Source organism: Ascaphus truei, chromosome 8, assembly GCF_040206685.1.
Source record: "Ascaphus truei isolate aAscTru1 chromosome 8, aAscTru1.hap1, whole genome shotgun sequence".
In the NCBI taxonomy this organism is placed as follows: Eukaryota; Metazoa; Chordata; class Amphibia; order Anura; family Ascaphidae; genus Ascaphus; species Ascaphus truei.
Genome location: NC_134490.1, coordinates 84,273,320 through 84,293,152, shown reverse-complemented (window position 1 = coordinate 84,293,152; position 19,833 = coordinate 84,273,320). Strand labels below are relative to the sequence as shown.

The 19,833-nt window shown below is 46.5% G+C and overlaps 1 protein-coding gene across 1 annotated transcript in view; it reads left to right on the top strand.

The window, feature by feature from the left end:
* Positions 1-830: 830 nt before the first annotated feature.
* STAMBPL1 (STAM binding protein like 1) overlaps positions 831-19,833 on the top strand; it is a 63,638-nt gene continuing 44,635 nt past the window's right edge. The window contains exon 1 of the mRNA XM_075612889.1: positions 831-1,272. The gene's annotated coding sequence lies outside the window, so the exon portion shown is untranslated. The remainder of the gene's footprint in view (positions 1,273-19,833) is intronic.

The following is a 19,833-nucleotide window of genomic DNA, read 5'->3' as shown; positions in this document are numbered from 1 at the left end:
CTACAATGGCAATTAACTTCAGAAGTGGTGAACTTCATGTTGCTTTTTAGCTTGCGCTTCTCAACTTGCTGATTGTTTTTGACGCAACCATAAATCATAGTTTTGCAGGTACATTTAAGGCCTCGTTCAGGCAGAAGTTGGAGGGCGGACGTTCGCGAGGGCGGGCGGCAGTCTGCTGGGCGATGTGTGTTCATCCTCCCCAGCAGACTTTTTCAGGAGTTGAGGAGGCGGGGAGGGGGCGGGGCTACAGACCTGAGGTTAGGGATCCAAGTTGCAGTCTTGAAATCATTCTCAAGAATGATTTCATTGGCTGCCGAGGTCCCAGTGAAGCTGCTGCAGCTTCAAAAAACGAATTGGTTTGTTTATTGAAACTGTCGCCAGCGTCAACTCCGTACTTCGGAGACAGGGCAGCTGCTACCCTGACAACCAGCATTCAAATTGAATACTTTGTTTCTCACGGCAGCACGCACGGCAGCACGCCCTCCCTCCGAAGCCAGCACCCTGAACGAGGCCTAACACTTCTGCCCCCAACTTGTGCGTTTATATAGGTTAAATTGATGTTGTATATTTAGCAGAGCAGTGTATCTAATTTCCGTCCCATAACCACAGTAACACAATATGAACTGTTTACCCAGTGAAATTAGCCAGACAAAAAAATCCTAGAAGTGCATAGACCCTATGGTAATTAATAAGAAAGCTGCAACTAATAGGAAACAGTCTGAGTGAATGACTTCGCCTGCTTCTGATTATTAAAGCCATGTGAGGTCAGTACTGGGCTGCAATAGGCAGATGCAGACATCTTGCTTCCTGAAGGGGCGTGAGCTTCACTTCCCTTGCAGGCAGCAATCCACCGACCAAGGTTGTCTGATTCATTCAACTGTGAGCTCTACGTACAGGCTAGATCGAGTTTATCTGCGATCCCAATTACTCAGCAGGGTCGCGTTTCTGTGTTTGCAACTAGGCTAGCAGTCACCACCCCACTCCTGGCCGTGCAATCAATGCAGCCCCTTCTCATTTATTGGGACTTCCACATAAAAAGCATTGATCTGATCTGCTAAGGCAAATTATAAAGGAACTGGAAAAGGGAAACGACCACAGATCGGCCGGCGGGAAATCTGTGTGACACCCAGGCTGTGTCCTGCTGTCATTTGATTGTTTTCTGACAGAACGAGCCAGGAGCTGCAGCTGTTTCCAGCAAAACCCACAGAGCTCAGCTACTAATGAGCAGCAAAGGAGCACCTAGGAGAGGCTGCACCAGGGACTGCGCTGCTAGTAAGTAACTGCTCTATTATGCACAGCCTGTATGTCTACTTTTATTTATATAGTGCCAACAGTGTACTCTGCGCTTTACATTGCAATAGAAGATAAATAAATGACAAACCATGGGAATCGGGGCAACAGGTAACTGACAACATAAAGGAGACCCTGCTGCGGAGATTACAGGATTCTCTCGCATTCATTCTTTCTATTTAGGCCAATGATGGGGATTTGCATATTTGCAATGTTCAAATTATCTGAGTTAATGGCTTTGTAGAGTTCTATTGAAATGTAATTCTCGGCTATTTGGCTCTTTCACTGGTGTAATCTCACATACCTGGCCCGCCCCCCCCCATATTGCCCCCCCCCCTATTGCCCCCCCCCCTATTGCCCCCCCCCCTATTGCCCCCCCCCCTATTGCCCCCCCCCCTATTGCCCCCCCCCCTATTGCCCCCCCCCTATTGCCCCCCCCTATTGCCCCCCCCCTATTGCCCCCCCCCTATTGCCCCCCCCCCTATTGCCCCCCCCCCTATTGCTCACCCCCCCTATTGCTCACCCCCCCCCTATTGCTCACCCTCCCCTATTGCTCACCCTCCCCTATTGCTCACCCCTCCCCTATTGCTCACCCCCCCCTATTGCTCACCCCCCCCTATTGCTCACCCCCCCCTATTGCTCACCCCCCCCTATTGCTCACCCCCCCCCTATTGCTCACCCCCCCCTATTGCTCACCCCCCCCTATTGCTCACCCCCCCCTATTGCTCACCCCCCCCTATTGCTCACCCCCCCCTATTGCTCACCCCCCCCTATTGCTCACCCCCCCCTATTGCTCACCCCCCCCCTATTGCTCACCCCCCCTATTGCTCACCCCCCCTATTGCTCACCCCCCCCTATTGCTCACTCCCCCCCTATTGCTCACCCCCCCCCTATTGCTCACCCCCCCCCCCCTATTGCTCACCCCCCCCCCCCTATTGCTCACCCCCCCCCCCTATTGCTCACCCCCCCCCCCCCTATTGCTCACCCCCCCCCCTATTGCTCACCCCCCCCCCTATTGCTCACCCCCCCCCCTATTGCTCACCCCCCCTATTGCTCACCCCCCCCTATTGCTCACCCCCCCCTATTGCTCTCCCCCCCCCTATTGCTCTCCCCCCCCCTCCTATTGCTCTCCCCCCCCCCTATTGCTCACCCCCCCCCTATTGCTCACCCCCCCCCCTATTGCTCACCCCCCCCCCCCCCACCTATTGCTCACATTAGATGAGCAGTGAAGCGTTACTCCCCTTGCTTGGTAAGATTCAGGCTCCATTCATTTTAGCAAGGGGAAGTCTCACAGCAAATTGAATACAAGCCAATGAGTAAGACTCACATTGACTTTGCCGATCTGATGTGTTTTCCATAGACTGTAAGCTCTGGGGCCGGGTGTCCCTTGCTTTAGCCTTCTTTGTCATTTACCTGTTGCACTGATTGCTACTGTTTGTATTCATCTCCTATTGTAATGTTGTAAAGTGCTACGTACATGGCTGGTGCTATATAAATACAATTATACATACAGATTCTGTCTTCCCATTCAGACTGTGACTAGAAACAGACTGCTGAATTAAACACACGTGCTAAATTAATTCACTCACTTTAGCTGGGGAAATGAATGGAAACTGCATGCGTGTGTCAATCTCTTTGCTCTGGGTTAGCCGTGTGACACAACTGACCATCTGGTTATGGTCACCTGTAATTCCAGATACTTGTCTATTGTGGTGCAGTTTCTCAATGGAAGATGCATTAAAGCAGGGGTGGCCTACTCCAGTCCTCAAGGGCCACCAACAGGCCAGGTTTTCAGGATGCCATTGCGTCAGCACAGGTGGCTCAGTCAACAATTGAGCCACTGATTGAGCCAGCTGTGCTGAAGCAGGGATATCCTGAAAACCTGGCCTGTTGGTAGCCCTTGTGGAGTTGGCACCCCTGCATCAAAGCCTATATACAGTCAGGTTATCTTAGGTACAGTAAATACGTAGGACATGTTCTTCACCTTGTAAAAGACACACCATAGATGTGACCCATTGTGGGAAGGTTTTATAGGGTAGTTAGGGTTTACAACAGGACAGTGTGCAGGCTATTTGTACTACTTGTCAGTCTGTCGCTGGAGGAAAAGCCATCTATTGTTATTGGCAACAAATGCTGACTTTGTGTAATCAGCAGTGAGAAGTTATCCCATAACAAGACTCAGACATGTTGTTACATGATGAAGGGAAGACATACTAATGTGTCCAGTTACTTTCTCTATACAAGTTTACAACTTCCTTAACCCTTTGCTGACAGAAGGGCCTTTGTTGACAGTGAAGGAGCTAATGCCTCAATACACAGCGTAAGAACGTTTACTTATCTACGTGTAATTGCGTTCTGTAAATGGCTCTTTTTGAGGTAAGATGCCCTTTGGCATAAGAGAACCATTTTGTTTGTAGTCTCCATTTTATTTTTGTTTTGTTTTTGTTTTGTTTTTGTTTTTTCACAAGTGGAATGTTTTCAACCAATAACGATCCAAACCTCGTTCCCAATTGTCTAAGCAGATTTTGCTTCTAATCAGAAACCATTTTATTAAGTCCAACTTTCCAATGTTACTCCATTCTAATTTACAAATGTACAAAACACCGTGCATTGATTGCACCATATTTGCCATTTATCCACAGACATCCAGTACTTGAAATCACAAGTACACCTATCTTTCCTGGAACAAAATCACATGTATATGTTTATAAATAGTTTTTAATTGCGCTTCATGATTCTTGCGCCGTCTCTTCCTTCCTATTGCTCACTTCTCTTATGACGGATTCGGCTATAATTAATGTTGGTTTATTCTTATTCATTCTAATTTTTGTTGACAATAGCTCATCAGAAATATTCCCAGGTAAGATAAAGCACATCTGCATTAAGGGCCTAATTCCTGCTGCACAACTCAATAACCCACCTAAAAATGTGACTCGTATGTAGAGACATTTGTTTTTCATTTAAAATGCATGTAACTGTAATGTATAAATACATTTGATAAATCCAGTCATGTTTTGTTGATACTCGTATTGCAGTTTAAAATCAGCTGAACGGATTCACATTGTTTGATTCGCTTCAGTCGGTGTTTTGATGCATTGGATGATGAAACATTTGGATTTGTAAGGCATTCATTCTTGCTCGGGGGCGGGTGACTCCAGTCCTCAAGGGCCACCAACAGGTCAGGTTTTCAGGATCCCTCTGCTTCAGCACAGGTGGCCCAGTCTTTGACTTCGAAGACCGAGCCAGTGATTGAGCCACTTGTGCTGAAGCAGGGATTTCCTGGAAACCTGACCTGTTGGTGGCCCTTGAGGACTGGAGTTGCCCGCCCCTATCCATTGATAATGGTTGCTTCGTACTGGGGAGCGAGGAGACGTAATTAGGAAATGATAACGGAGGGTTAGAACCACGACTCTTATATCCGGGCTCGTTACGTGACCTTACATTAAACAGGACTGGAAGATCTGCTCCCTGAGTTAACATGGTGTCCTCAAAGCTAATTATATGTAAAATCAACGTCCGAACTACATCTCATTAATATAGGCTTAATATCACCTTATTGTAACATAACGCTGCAATATCTTCCCAGTAAGGTGATGTTACGCCCGTCTTGGTGTTACTCCCACCCAGACACTGAAATAGGGCTTTACTGAGGAGGGGGAACATGCGACGGAAATAACGCCATGTTATATAAAGCGGCAGACTGCGCTGATCGCCATTTTTATTTTCTATTTGTTTTTAATCTTTTTAAGAGATCTCTTCCTGCTCTTTCCAAACCTGCTTTTTATTTATTTGTTTGATCTGATTCTTTGTTCCTGAGATAAGAGTTTGAAATATGAAATGAAGATCCCCCCAGAGCCAATGGAAGTTTAAATGTCATTTCCATGGTAGCCTCAAAAGCTAAAAAAATGAAGACAATCATGACTAGAGAACCACTAAAAAATAAAAAGGAGCAGTGCATGGTCAGGGGGCAAAGTACAAACATTGTGCGTTAAACTCATTTAGGCCGTGATTATACCAAAAAACGCCTGCGGTATCGCGTGGCACGACTCAAAAACAAATAGCTGAAATTCAATTAAAGTAAACATAACGCACGCTACCTGGAGCTGCGGGGCGGCAGCCTGGAGAGGAGACATGAGAAGTTGTTTTTGGTAGGCGGCGGCCCCGTCACGTGAGCGGTTCAGCCAATGAGGGAGAACCGCTCACGGCCACGCCTCCCTGTCTCCTCTGCTTGTTCAGATGCTGCTGGGCGACAGCGGGAGGATGATGTCACCGGATCGCGCTGTCGCCCAGCGGCCTCTGGTATCGTAGCCATAGGCTTCTGTTGGGTGGGGGCAGCTTCTGGGGGATTGCTGCTTGATAACTCCTCATTTGCATGGCATTATCAGTAACGTTTGTTATAGTTGTAACCCCCTTTGTGATATAAGCAACACCCTCGCACTGCCCCCGTCGGGTTCCTCTCCATTGTGCCATGGACATGTGACTGATAAGATCAGCCAGTAAGAGAGGCTGTGGAAGAGGTGGGACTAAAGAGAGAGGAGCCTGTAAGAGGGGTTGGCAGGGCACGTGTGAAGGAGATCTGCACGAGCCTGGAGTCTTAATCGAGTGTGACCCAGGGGCTAGTCTGTGACCTTGACTGGAGGGAGAGCAGTACAGCGTGCAGAGAGGCCCTGTAGAACGTTCCCTGGATGTTGCATGGAGTAGCGAGCGCTGTCGGAGGGCACCCTTAATGGTTGCATCTAAAAGTGGTACCGAAGTATTTTCCGAAGTACAGGCCTGCTACACTTTGTTGCATTAAAGAGCTCCAAAGGTGTTCCGGCACCATCACATAGGCCTACATACCCATGATTAGGTGGCCGCATCCTCACTGACTGACACCCAGCCACGCAGCATTTATGGGTAATGTTATAATATGCTTGTAGTGATCCTTTGTTAAAGTTCGTAAGGATTCTATAGTATCTTTAATTGCTATATAAAACCGGTTATATCACAAATGCCACTGTAGTTTCCTGTTATGTGGCATATCAACCAGCAATAGAGGACTCGGGCCCCCACCTCACCAACCGTTATCAGTCTGGGGACTAGAGATAAGAGGGGGTTACATAGTTAACACAATTCTCTTTATGGGAGAAACTCTATTTTATTGTCCTTTTTTAAGATGTTGTTAGTCTTAACATGACGACTTGGGCACAGTATATTTAACACACCACAAGTGGTGTTGCCAAGGAAATAGCATGGTAATTAAAACCATTTATTACGTGAGAATCCAATCCATAAGACACAAGTTGATGTAGCACACATACTACCTGACTTTACTACTGCTAGTAGCTAAAGCAGACCGGCTGTATGTGATTGAGTAAATCTGACCTATATTTTTTACAAGTAAAGAATAATGGACAGGGGTCACCGAAGCGCAATCTGCGCTATATTGTGCCCGAATTGGCGATTATCTGCCATCGACTTTACCGGCAGTTATCCCAATCCGCAATAGCGTGGATTGCGCCTTGATGACTCCCAACTAATGAAGGGTATTACACAATCAAAACAATTATTTTTTTTTTTTAAGTAGTATTGCTGTAAACTGCTGTACCTTATCCAGATGTTATTTGGGCACGATATGGACTGAACTACAAAATCATCTTACACCTGAGTTCAATATTGTCCTCAATGTATTGTACCTTATGCACTACAATGCACGCTAACAGCTTTGAGATTGATGGGATTTTTTTTCATGCGTAATGGGGTTATTCCCTAACTAAGTTTCCCTGTTAGGTTACCGCTTAACCCTCTCACGTCCCCCTTTCCTCCCCCAACCACTGCCTCAATGATGGCTGTTTTTATAACCATATGCTACTAACCCACTGACCTGCGGGGCTTAAGTAGTATATTGTACAGTAGTTTGGAAGCTACATTATATAAAAGGCCCTGTCGAGTATCACTACATTTAAATAATGTAATGTATGTATATCTTTATATAGCACCATCCTTCGTACATAGCGCTTTACAGCAGTTATAAAAGTGTCCTAATAGGAACAAGCGCTTCATGCATAAAAGTAGACATTGGGAAAAAGAGTCCCTGCCCCAAAGCGCTTACCATCCAGGTGGTCTTTAATGGTCTTAAAGGGTACAATAAAGTCCCAGTCTTTAACGTTAGAATTATTGCATTAACCCTTTGGGCGCTCAGGGATGTTGCCCCATGTCGTAGTAGCTACGTCCAAAAATCCTGCTCATATTGCTATGGCAGTTCTGGATTGATGGTGGACAAAGGGGGGATAAACCCCCCACCCCCCTCAGTGGTGACGGAAGCGATCACGTGACCAAATCCTAAAAGCGGTCACGTGATCAGACTGCCGGAGGGGGCCGTGGCACTCTGACCTCTCCGGCACTCGGAGGGTTACACTGGACCTCGCCAGCGATGTAGGACATGTCTTTGAACGCGCCCCCTAGTCTTCAGCTGATGCTTTTTGTGAGATAGCAGAAGTGAGCGGGTACTTAAGGTTTTTGGAAAGACACCAGATTATTTTGCAGGGTAATAGAGATGGATAAGAGAAATGGCGTGGAGCTGTCACTATCATTTGCCTGATCAGGTGAAAGGGCCTTATTCTGTTTCTACTGAGGCAGCTGTTCAGGTCATTTTCACCTGAATGTCCCAAACTGCTGCTTCTGTGGTATAAAATGACACCCCATAAATTAGTCACTTCTATAATGCCCTAAGAAGAGCAGCTCAGAAACAGTGCAATGCCCACACACAATGAATGGATATAATACTTCTCTCATACTCAGTTCTTATCTAAAACAGAAGTTCGAATATATTTTGTAGTCATGGTTTGTTACTAAATGATTTAACATATCCTGTGTCCAAGCGTTCACTGGAGACTGCACATCGGTCATTTTGTCATTGCAGCTTCTGGAATCTGTTCACAACAATTCAGTGACTCGGGCAGGACACCGTTCTAATTTTTTTTTTTTTCAACTTTGTTTTTATTAGTTTTTTGTGCATACAGACAATAGAATACAGGATATTGTTAAATGATTCAGGTATACACCAAACTTACTAGGACAACTTACGAAGAACGGACGTACTTTGGGGGGACCACAGGACAAGACAAAGACAGACCCACAACATTTAGGGAAAAAGAGAAAGGGACGGGTTGGCGGGGGGGGGGGGGGGAGGGGGGTAGGTATGGGGGAACGGCGTAGAAGAATCGTTTTCCACATGTTTCTCAGGCGTCCTGCACTACCACTGCGGTTGCTCTGCTCCTATCCACTTCTCGTGGGGCTCTGATTCCGGCTCACATCTGTTTCTCGGCGTCCCTCGTATCGCGATAACGCTATATCCCTGGGGGAGCCCTACTGTCAGATCGTCCGTCCCAGCTCCCGGCCCTCCATCCAAGGAGAACTCACCTATATCTATTAGAGCCAAATTGTGGCATCATTCATCCCCGGGATATCCGTCTGGGCCAACCACAATGACCAGACCTTTTCGAATTTATCGGCCGAATCGTTAACCAAACTCGTTAACTTCTCCATTTTGCAAATGAACCAAATTCTGTTTCTGATTTTATCAATAGAAGGAATCGCATTCTGATTCCACAGTGCTGCGGTCTCGCATCTCATAGCGGTAGCAAAATGTGCTATCAGCTTGTTACCCGATCTAGATACCTCATTTGTGGGTTTACCTAATAAAAATAGCCATGGGTCCAGCTGAATTCTGAGCCCCAAGAAGATCCTCTGCAGCCAATCTCGGATCTGGGTCCAGACCGGCACTATTTTCGGGCAAGACCACAGCATGTGTACCAAATCCCCTTGTTCCCCGCACTGCCTGGGGCAGAGCGGGGAAGAACCCCGAATGAATTTTGCTAATCTAACTGGGGTGAGATACCAACGTAATAATACCTTATATGAGTTCTCCTTCAATGTCGTGCATATGGAGCTAGAAGCTGCGGCTTTGAACACCGCAGCCCAGTCCTCGTCCTCTAGTTGGCCCTGAAGATCCTCCTCCCATTGTACCATGAAACGGGGTTTGACTGTCCTGTCCGAGTCAGTATTTACCACCTCTCTGTATAAGGCAGAGATCAGTCCCCGCGTGTCCGCCCCGCGCACGCAGAGCTTTTCGAAATTAGTCAACGGTGGTCTCACCGGGTGGTCGTTATAAAATGCCCGAACCTGGCGGTACCTCATAAAATCAGTGTTAGGTATGTCCGTTTCCGACTGTAATAGTTCAAAGGATTTGATCTTGCCTTTAACCTCCAGGTCCTTCAATCGACTAATCCCCAATTTCCGCCACAGCGGGAAACTTTTGTCTGCCAGCCCAGGAGCAAAGTCCGGGTTGCCATATAGAGGTGCCATCAGGGTGTGTTTGGAGGTTATAGAGCGATTACCTTTAGAAGCCTCCCAGACTGAGAGTGAGTTGAGCACAGAGGTCAGCGGAATGAGTATATCCTTCACCCGTGTCCTCGGGTACCAGATCAGATCCCTGAGCTCAAGCGGGGCGCACACCTCTCTCTCCAATGCCACCCACCTCCTGAGCCCCGGGTCACTATGCCACTGCAAGATTTGGCACAATTGTGCCGCTTTGTAGTAGGATATAACGCTCGGAACCGCCAGACCACCAGCTTCCTTAGCTTTCTGCATCATTTTAACTTTTATCCGTGGTTTTTTACCATTCCAAATAAATTGAGAGATTGCTTTTTGGAGCCCTGTAATGTCTGCTCTAACCACGGCAATTGGAAGAGTTTGGAACAGATATAAAATACGGGGAAGGATATTCATTTTGACACTATAGATCCTCCCCAGCCACGAAATACCATATGCCTTCCAATCCTGTAGCTCTTTTTTAAGAGTCCTCAGCAGTTTGGGATAGTTTGCCGAATATAAGGAGCTTGTGTTTTTTGTGATATGCACTCCTAAGTATTTCATGGAGGAAGGGCACCATTTAAACTCAAAATTGAGTTCTATTAGCTTCTCCATTTCCCTTGGCATATGTAGGCTTAGGGCCTCTGATTTAGATTTATTAATTTTAAAGCCGGAGATCTGGGCAAAACGCTCTAGAAGCTCAAACAGATTGGGCAGCGAGATGAGCGGCTTGGTAAGGGTTAGAATAATATCATCCGCGTACAGGGCCACTTTGTGCTCCTGCGAGTGGATCTGCACTCCGGAGATATTAGCGCTATTCCGAATTTGTGCTGCGAGTGGTTCGATGCATAAGGCGAAAAGCAGGGGCGAAAGCGGACATCCCTGTCTCGTACCACTCTTAATTGGAAATAGTTCTGAGGGGAATCCCTGATGGACCACCCTGGCTGATGGTGCTGTGTACAGCGCCTTGACAGCCTGTTGGAATATGCTTCCAAACCCAAATGCCCCAAGCGTGGACTCCAAGTATGGCTAATCAATCCTGTCAAAGGCCTTTTCCGCATCTAAGCTTAGGGCTATACTCCGAATCTCGTTGGCTCCTACAAAGTCTATTATATCCACAATTCTTCTAGTGTTATCGGCCGCTTGTCTACTTCTAATGAAGCCAACTTGATCCGGGTGGATGAGCCCTGGCAGGATTACATTTAATCTGTTGGCCAGTAATTTAGAGTAGATTTTTACATCTGTGTTAATTAATGATATTGGCCGGTAACTTTGGCAGCTAGTGGGATCTTTATCCTCTTTATGAATTACCGAGATCGACGCCTGGAGCATCTGTCCCGGAAAGGGCTCTCCCGCTAATACTCCATTAAACAGTTGGAGCATGTGTGGAGCTAGAACTCCGATAAATTTTTTATAGTACAGGTTGGAGAACCCATCCGGGCCTGGGGCCTTTGATGCTTTTAAGTTTTTTACTACCGCCTCTAATTCTTCCCTTGTAAAGTCGCGTTGTAGGGCCTCTTGCTCCCTTCTGTTCACTTGTGGCAAGGCTGCGTCCGCCAGGAATTTCTGAAGATTACTTCTCGTCCTAGCGTTGTGAACCACCTTCTCCCCATTATATAGCTGTGCGTAAAATTTCGCAAACTCCCCTACTATGACTTTTGGGTTTGAGGAACTCTGGCCTCCTACTGTCTTAATAGACTGAATATTAAAATTTGGTTTCCGATTACGGAGTCTGGTGGCTAGCATAGTGTCCGGTTTGTTAGCTTTCTCATAGAACTTCCTCTGCGTCCAACTCATGTCTTTCTCAGCCCTGGAGGTAAGGAGGAGGTTTAGCTCAATCCTAACATCCTTCAACTCCTTCAGAGTATCATCTCTACCTGTCCGGTTATGTAGCATAGAGAGCTCATGTAACCTGTGATAAAGCTGGGATAATTTGGCCTCCTTTTTCTTTTTCTTAGTTGCAGCTATGCCGATTAATACCCCCCGAATCGTGGCTTTGTGAGCCTCCCACAACAGCGAGTGGGAATCCACACTGCCACTATTTATCCGAAAGTAATCAGAGATTTCGGATTTAACTTTTTTCTGTATATCCGGGATTTTAATTATCGATTCGTTTAGCTTCCAGTTTGCTCCTGGTCTGGCATCACCAATTTGATTGCATCTAAGCTCTATTGATGCATGATCCGACCATGTAATATCATGTATGCTTGTATCGGAAATTTGTGGAACCATTCTGCTCGACACAAAGAAGTGGTCAATCCTACTGTAGCTGTCATGGGGGTGGGAGTAAAAGGAGTAACTGCGGTCCCCCTGGTGCTGCTCTCTCCAGATATCCACTAGGCCAACTTGTTTTAGACCTTTTAATAATGAGATATTCCTCACTCTCTTCAAGGATTTCTGGGATGTGGATCTATCTACACTGGGGTTCATGACTGTGTTAAAGTCGCCACCTAGAACTATATGTCCCTCCGCCCACACCTGTAGTTTCTGGAAGAATGTATTGTAGAAGTCTGGTTGTCCTTCACTCGGCGCATATATACATGCCAACGTTATTCTGATCTGCTTAAGGAGGCCGATCAGTACTAAGTACCTCCCCTTAGGGTCCCTCTTAATCTTTTCCACCTGGAAGGGGGTGTTATTCTGAATCAATATAGCTACTCCTTTCTTTTTTTCCCCCCCTGATGCTAGGAAGAACTTTCGGAAGTGAGAGTCTAGAAATTTTGGGTTATTGCGCGAACTAAAGTGAGTCTCCTGGAGGAAGACCACGTCGGCCCTTCGCCTCTTAAACTCTGCAAAAGCTACTCGTCGCTTACGTGGACTGTTGAGCCCTTTGGCGTTTTGCGAAACAAAGATTACCTCCATGTTATGGAGCCGTGTCTGTGTGGTGCAAGTCTATGAGCAAATCTGATCTTACCCAGATCCCTGGGCATTTTCTGTACTTGATATTCGAGGTGCAGACGCCGGGAGCGCAGATTCAGTCTACCGCTGGATGGGACTAGGGAGGGAAAGGGATAAGACATGAGGGAGGGATACATATAAGTAACACATATAAACAACACAAGAACCGTATTGGTCCTAATAGACCTCGGGTTCATTGCCCGGTGGAGATCTTTTCTCCCTGGACCCCCCTCCCCCCTGGTCCATCTCCGTGGCTCCGGCAGCCGGCCACGGACCACCGGGTCTTTGCCCGGTGAGTGGGACACGTCCCACCTCCTGGGACTGACGCACATACCTGCAGGCAGGGTGGTGGTTACTCCCCCCCCCCGCCGGCAGTTATGTTTAGTCCAAAACCTAACATCTAGCTTCGCAGCTACCTATACTACTAAACCTAATTAACCAAAGCTTAAGCTTTAACTACCTTGGGCGCTTCTCATAACCTCCTACTTCTCCTCTAGCTCTAGGTCTGTAACCCCTACTCTAATTGGGCCCTTCCGCCGCTGTCTCCTTTCCTTCCCCTAGCTACTCCCCTGAGCTCTTTGGCTCGGACGGCCTCTCTCCTCTCTCTACTCTCTGGCGTCATATCTATGGGAAAACTGCAGCATGCTTTTGATATTTGTTTTATGCTCCCTGCTCCCTACGCTCGTTCACTGCTCCTGCGTGCCTCATCTCCGCTGTGTGCCCGCTGTTCTTTCTGTTCCCTCACTTACCCCCCCCCCTCACACTGTCCAGGAATGCCCCCCCCCTCGTGCGGCCAGGCATCCTCCTTCTGCACCGCTATCAGGGTTCTATCCCGCAGTGTTCAGCATACTCATATGTCGCTCCCCGGCGGCGGAATTCGCGCGCCCCCGCCCGGGACGACCGATTCACTTCCGGGTTGTCGCCATTTCTGTGACGTCATATTGCCGCCTTCCGGATCCTCAAGCAGCGTCCCTCCCGCGGTTCTCGCGAGAGCGAACCCCTCGACGTCACGTGTGTGGGCGGGTTGTGCGCAGTCAGAGGCGGATCTCCTCGGAGAGAAGGCTGGATCAGGGGAGGCTCCTCGGGCGGTCCTAAGCAGCGGAGCAGACCCTCCCGCCAAAACCCCCGCCGCCATGGGAGAACTCGCGCCTTGCAGTCCTCCTTCACCTCAGGTAGGCAGAGAGGCGCCATTTTGGGGGCACACGTGTTGGAGCAATCGCCTTAGGGCGCACCGAGGCTGAACAACCCGACGACTCAGGCACCTCAGGGGTCTTTCGGCGGGAAGGGCGCCCGGCAGAGTTGAAGGGTAAAAACGTCTTTAATCCGCGCAACAGGCGCAACAACAGTTCACGATCTGTGATTCAGCCCTTGTTTATGGGCTTTGTCCTTTCCCCCCATCTTTGTTTGGTCTCTTCTCTGCTGTAGGAGAGTGTCTCCCTGGTGGGGAATCTGCTCTCTTCCCCTGCTGGTCTCCCTCCGCCCCATTGCCCAGTTGCCCCCGCACTCCCAGCTTTTTTAAGAAGGCTGCACCTTCCGAGGGGTGCTTTAGAACATGCGGTCTGCCATTCTTGATGGCCACGAGGGCGAATGGAAATGCCCACCTGTATCTAACCTCGCTGTCCCTTAGAGCCTTAGTGATTGGTCCTACCGCTCTCCGTCGGGCCAAGGTAAGGGGTGATAGATCCTGAAAAACCATAAGGGTGATCCCCTCGAAGGTGATATGCGGGGTGGCACGGGCGATTCTGCTCACCTCCTCCTTGATGGAGAAATAGTGGAGCCGGAGTATCACATCCCTAGGGGGGTTTGATGGCAGGGGTCTGAAGCGTAGAGCTCTATGGCATCTATCCATTCTGAGGTCTGACTCAGGATTGCCCGGTAGGATCGAGGCCATCCAGCGGGACAGCAGGGCCTCTGGATCCAGGATCTCCTCCGGGATCCCCCGGACTCTTAAGTTGTTTCTCCTATCCCTATTTTCTGCATCCTCTTGTCGGGCCTCCAACTCTGTAACTCTCTGCTCTAAAGCCTGCACTCGGGAGTTTGTTTCTTTATGGGTTTTTGAGCTGACATCCATGCGCTCCTCAAGCTCGTTAGTTCTTGTCCCTATTTGCATAAGGTCTTGCCTGAGTCCCTCCACCTCTCCTCTGAAGAAGGATTTTAAGTCTGTCAGTAAGCGGGATATTTCTTTCTTGATGACTTTAGACTGCTCCGCTGCAGCCCTTGAGCCCTCCGCATCCTGGGCTGAGTCTGAGTCGGAGACCGCCGAAAGCTCTGCAGTCCCTGTCTTGCTTTGCCCTGTGAAGTAGGCCCTGACATCCGATTTGCGTTGGGTCTTCTGTCGTGTTGCAGCCATCCTTGTTTGGGGCTTTTCTGCCGATCCGGGGCGGGTTCAGACGTCTGTAGCGCAGTTTTTATTTTTAATATTGCCGGTTTTGCTATTGTTTATTTGCTATAAAGTGCCGGCGGCTGGTGGAGCTGTGTGACTATACAACCATCACCAGCCAGCCGCGCATGCGCATCATCCGACACCGTTCTAATTTATTAAGAACATGGCACACACAAAACGCTCCTTCTGGATCCTGGGCAAGTCTGCACATCAAAAGGGAATCCTAAAGTGATTCTGGCAAAACGCTCCCTCTGGATCCTGGGCAAGTCTACACACACAAAAGTAGCAAATACAAATACCTATTTACCTACAGTAATACTATTTTTTTGGGCAAACGGGCTACTGCATCAAACGTTAAAGTATGTCACTAAGGGACTTATTCTATATCTGCAGAAGTGTTGAATCTGAAACAGCAGGAATTTCAACATAAATTCCCCACTTTGGCAGATATAGCAAAAGCTATTTGTATTTGCTGTTTATAGTGTGTGGTTACTGAGAAATCAACGCAAATATTTTGAGGCCATAACCATTTTTCACGACTATGTTTACAAAGACTCGTGGGCTATTCTCATAGCTCCGCAGTTGTCTGTGCCAAACCACCCTGTTTGCCATATTCAGAAGTAGCAGAATGAAATGTGAGAAAAAAACCTATTCTCTAAGCATCTTCTAAACCACTTCTATAAAAAGTGACAACCCGCCCGGTGTAACAGCCGAAACTCCCGGACTGTACGTGCTTTAGAGGCGGAGTGACCTGAGCTGGTGCTAACTCCATCCCCTTATGGGTTTTGCTCTCTCAGCCAAAGCCATATTTCAGGCTCTGGATGTAACCCGCGATACCAATCTCGCCACCCTTGAGGTGGTGTGACAAAAAGAAATGCTAATTTTTAGATGCGGTTTGCATAATGGAGCTACGAGAACTGCAGTTTAAAAGAAAAATAAATAAATACGTGCGAGTTGGAGGCTTATTTCACAAACCGATCGGATTGCCGGAGTGAAACTGCTTCTAAAAAAGCCTGTTAGACACGTATTGGACGTGAGAAGAGCTGGCAGAATAGCAATGCATGCTAATCCGCTTCTTAAGGGCACGTTAGAAGCGGTTTGTCACACTTTGGAGCTACGAGAATAGGCCCCACAAACATTAGGAGAATAAAACCTTAAACGTTTTACATCCAAATAAGCAGTAGTACAAGTCATTGTCTAAAACGTTACAGAGGCTCCACACTCCCCCAATGTAGAACAGGACAGGTCATTTACTTAGGTTTATTTATAAACTGGTAACCGCACATTGCACATTGCACATTGCCCTGCTCAGCACCTTTTAGCTGCAGAATTAATTGGAGCTGAACCAGCAGAAACAGAAATCTCTCTTCATTTTTCAAGTATCCGTTTCCGTTCATAACAATTATTATGGGGAAAAACCTTTCCTCCCAATATAAACTGATCACAGAAAGTAGCTCCCAACACCACCATGTTACCATCTCATTGCAAAGCTAAAGACAGTATTATGGCCCATACTTATCCAGTGTCCTGCCAGGAGGCACCGCACAGCAGGGGCTCTCTGCTCCAGCGCTAAGGCTCCCTCCAACAGGTCTGGTTTTCAGGATATCCCTGCTTTCGACTGAGCCACTGATTGAGCCACCTGTGCTGAAGCAGGGATATCCTTACAGCCTGACCTGTTGGGGGGGAGGGGGTTCTTGAGGACTGGAGTTGAGCAGCCCTGCCTTACACCCATTGACCTATTCATTCAGCTATAAGGTGTCTCCCAGCACTGGAAGTTGTTTTCTGGCAAACGACTGCTTTGTAAATACTGTATGTCCCTAAGTGATATTTACGTTGTTGTTTGTGGCACCTGACATTGACCCAGGAGAAGTTACACAAGGCTGACGTCTGTCACAGCCCTTCATTTGTGTACCTCTTTCCATGTAATAACTGTTGCCAGCACTAATCCGTTTCCACTCTTCTAGAACAGGTGGAAGCTGGAAATCTGCCCACAGGTTCACAGAACAATGCTGCAAGGTCAGACTATACTCTGACAACACCACGCTAGTTTTACTGTATCCACTGACAGCACTCCTCCACAAATGCATATATCTGTATCTATTTCTTTTATCTCCCCATCTCTTGTGTGTGCTACAATTATTATGCTTTCTGTAAATTAAAATGCCTTGGTAACAGTTACATCAACAAGGATCCTAAAAACAAAACCTTCAAAGTGTTTTTAAATGGGCTTTATACTTTAACTCTTCTCACTTGTAGTTTTTATGATGCACTTTATACTATCAATCATTTCTACCTGAAATGTAAAATAATCCTTTTACTTTTCTCCTGTGCTTAGATTGTTGGTAAAAACTATTTTTGGAATGACATTTCCTGAGTAATGTTTATATTTCATATATACACTCTGTTAATGACCAGCTGACTTTTCTCTGTGTTTATCAACATTTTTGCATTGGAGGTCCTATTTTGTGGCATGTCCCAGCGCCCCCAGAGCAGAAAGCTTACATCTGTATAAAAAGGGGTTGTCCCTATTAAATTGTGCGTGAAGAACACAAGCAACATTTTGAGATCCGTTTCTGTTGCTGTAGCTGCCTTTTCTGCATTCTCACTTTTAATGGGGTAGCGGCCAAATACATACTGTTGTACATGAGCCTCTGAGATCCTATGGGCATGTTTTGAAGGTATCAAAATATTTGCTCTTAAAATAATCCAGAATTCTCCTATGTAGTACTTAATACTGCATAGTACGTATCTTACAAGTAGATTGTTGCACTGTATGGAGAAGTTGGATTGAGGGGAAACTGCTGGTGCCTTGTGCTAATTCATATTATTTACATCTTATATTATTATTGTTTATTTGTAAGGTGCCAACATATTCCACAGCGCGGTACAACGGGGGTGCTGGTTTGTGCAAAGTGCACTGTACCATTTGCTGCTCTGCACCTGTGTGTATCTGTAACGTCGTTTTCACTTTATTAACGTTAGTGCCAGAGGGTTCTGCATTATGAGTAAAATATAAATAATTCAAAGTAACAGGTGGCTTGCAGAGATGTTTGTAAGAGGCTACAGGAAATAATGAAGTTAAGAATGCTAGAATTTTCTCTTCCTCTTTTTGGTCCTATTTTTATATATGGTATTGCACCCCTGTGCGGACTTTATTTTACATGTATTTTTTTGTGGTCCAATATACGTACTACACATTTTTGTTTGTTTTATATAAATCCAGACAGCAATTGTCCATTTATTATACTTCTATCTAGAATGCCAGAGGGCTATGGGCAGGGGAGCCAGGTAGTCTGTCAATGCGAACATCATTTTGTTTTTTGTTTTTAATAGCTCATTTTTTAAATGTGACAGCCACCACCGACACTCCTCTCTGATCTACAGACCATGAAATAACAGTACGTACTTATAAATTAATGCAAAATGAATTTTGGAGCCTGACACCCACATGGATAGCGTCTGTAATTTCTGTTCATTTTAGGTGACCTGGACAGCACTATCTATCCTATATAGGGATAGTGATGAACTCTCACTATTTCCTAGATTTGTAACCTCCATCCACTGCAGGAAGAAGGTTGCCAGCCTGTCTTCTCCATGCTCCAACAAGTCTCCTAATGTTATCTTCCAATTTAACTTTTGGTCATTATCTTGTTTTTTTGATATCCCTTGGAATCTGAGAACCACCTTTTGTCCAACAATGGTATTTTCTTCCTCCGATATATCCGGCACACTGATATTGTAATTTCTTCACCTTTGTTGTGACGATGTCACTGACTTCTGAAACCATTCATTCTTTTCACTATGTCTTCGAGTAATATCCTGCATAGATCTCCTCATACTACTTTTTCTGAAGCTACTAAACTATATTCACGTTTCGTTTTTAATCCAAGTTTCACATCCATAAGTGAGCTCAGGCAGAATACACTAACCAAACACTTTCCTCTTAAGGCACCCTTGAAAGGGTCCCTTGAAAGATGTCTTTTTTTCGATCCCACTACATTCTCCTATTCATCTCATACAAAAGGTTCCCATCCGTTGATATTTGGTGGCCAGGGTAGACATCGTTTTCAACTTCTGGTTCTATTCCACTTATTTTGATCTTTGTAGGGTTTACATTTTTATTTTGACATTTATTGAACATGAAGATTTTGGTCTTGCTGAGGTTCATATGGAAGTCCACCTTACTTCAGCAATTTCTCTGATTTGTGACACAAGTAATCACAGTTAATTTTGTGTCTGTTTTCTTCCCAATTCAATGTGTTGCTATGGAAAGCTTTTGTGAAATGGTCTCTTCCCGTTTATTGATCCATCGTCTTGTTCGATTTGAGGTGATTTTGCTTCTCAATTATGTTGCTGCCTCATCTTTAAACCTTTGTTCCATTCAATAGTCTTCTTCACCATATCGGTTACATTTTCTTATCTTCAGTTATACAGTAGAGCCCCACTCATTCGCGGGTTCCAGGCCGCCGCCGGAAAGCGAAAATCGCAGAAAACGGAACATAGCATTTGCTATGTCTACTGGCGATTTTCTGTCTCTCCTACTCCTTCTGCGCATGCGCAGACTCGGCTGTCCCCCTTCTGTGCAGACTCGACCGCCCCCCCCTTTCTGGGGGGACGGCCGCATGCGCAGAAATGGCAGCCCCCCTTCTCGGTACCGCCATATTGCCACGGGGCGGGGCCCTACTGTACAGTAGTCTTGTGGATTGTCTTGCACAGTTCTGGATATCCCGAAACAATTCTTGCATTTTGAGATTACGTTATTCCTTGTAGTTTCCTCATTAACTGCTTTGTCTAATCTAATGTTCTATTATGCTGTTTGTTTGGTGATCCCTTTAGCTTTTTTTTCTGTGCTTTCAACTACAATCTTTGTACCTTTTCAGGTAGGCTAAAGAGATTTTATAGCTCTAATT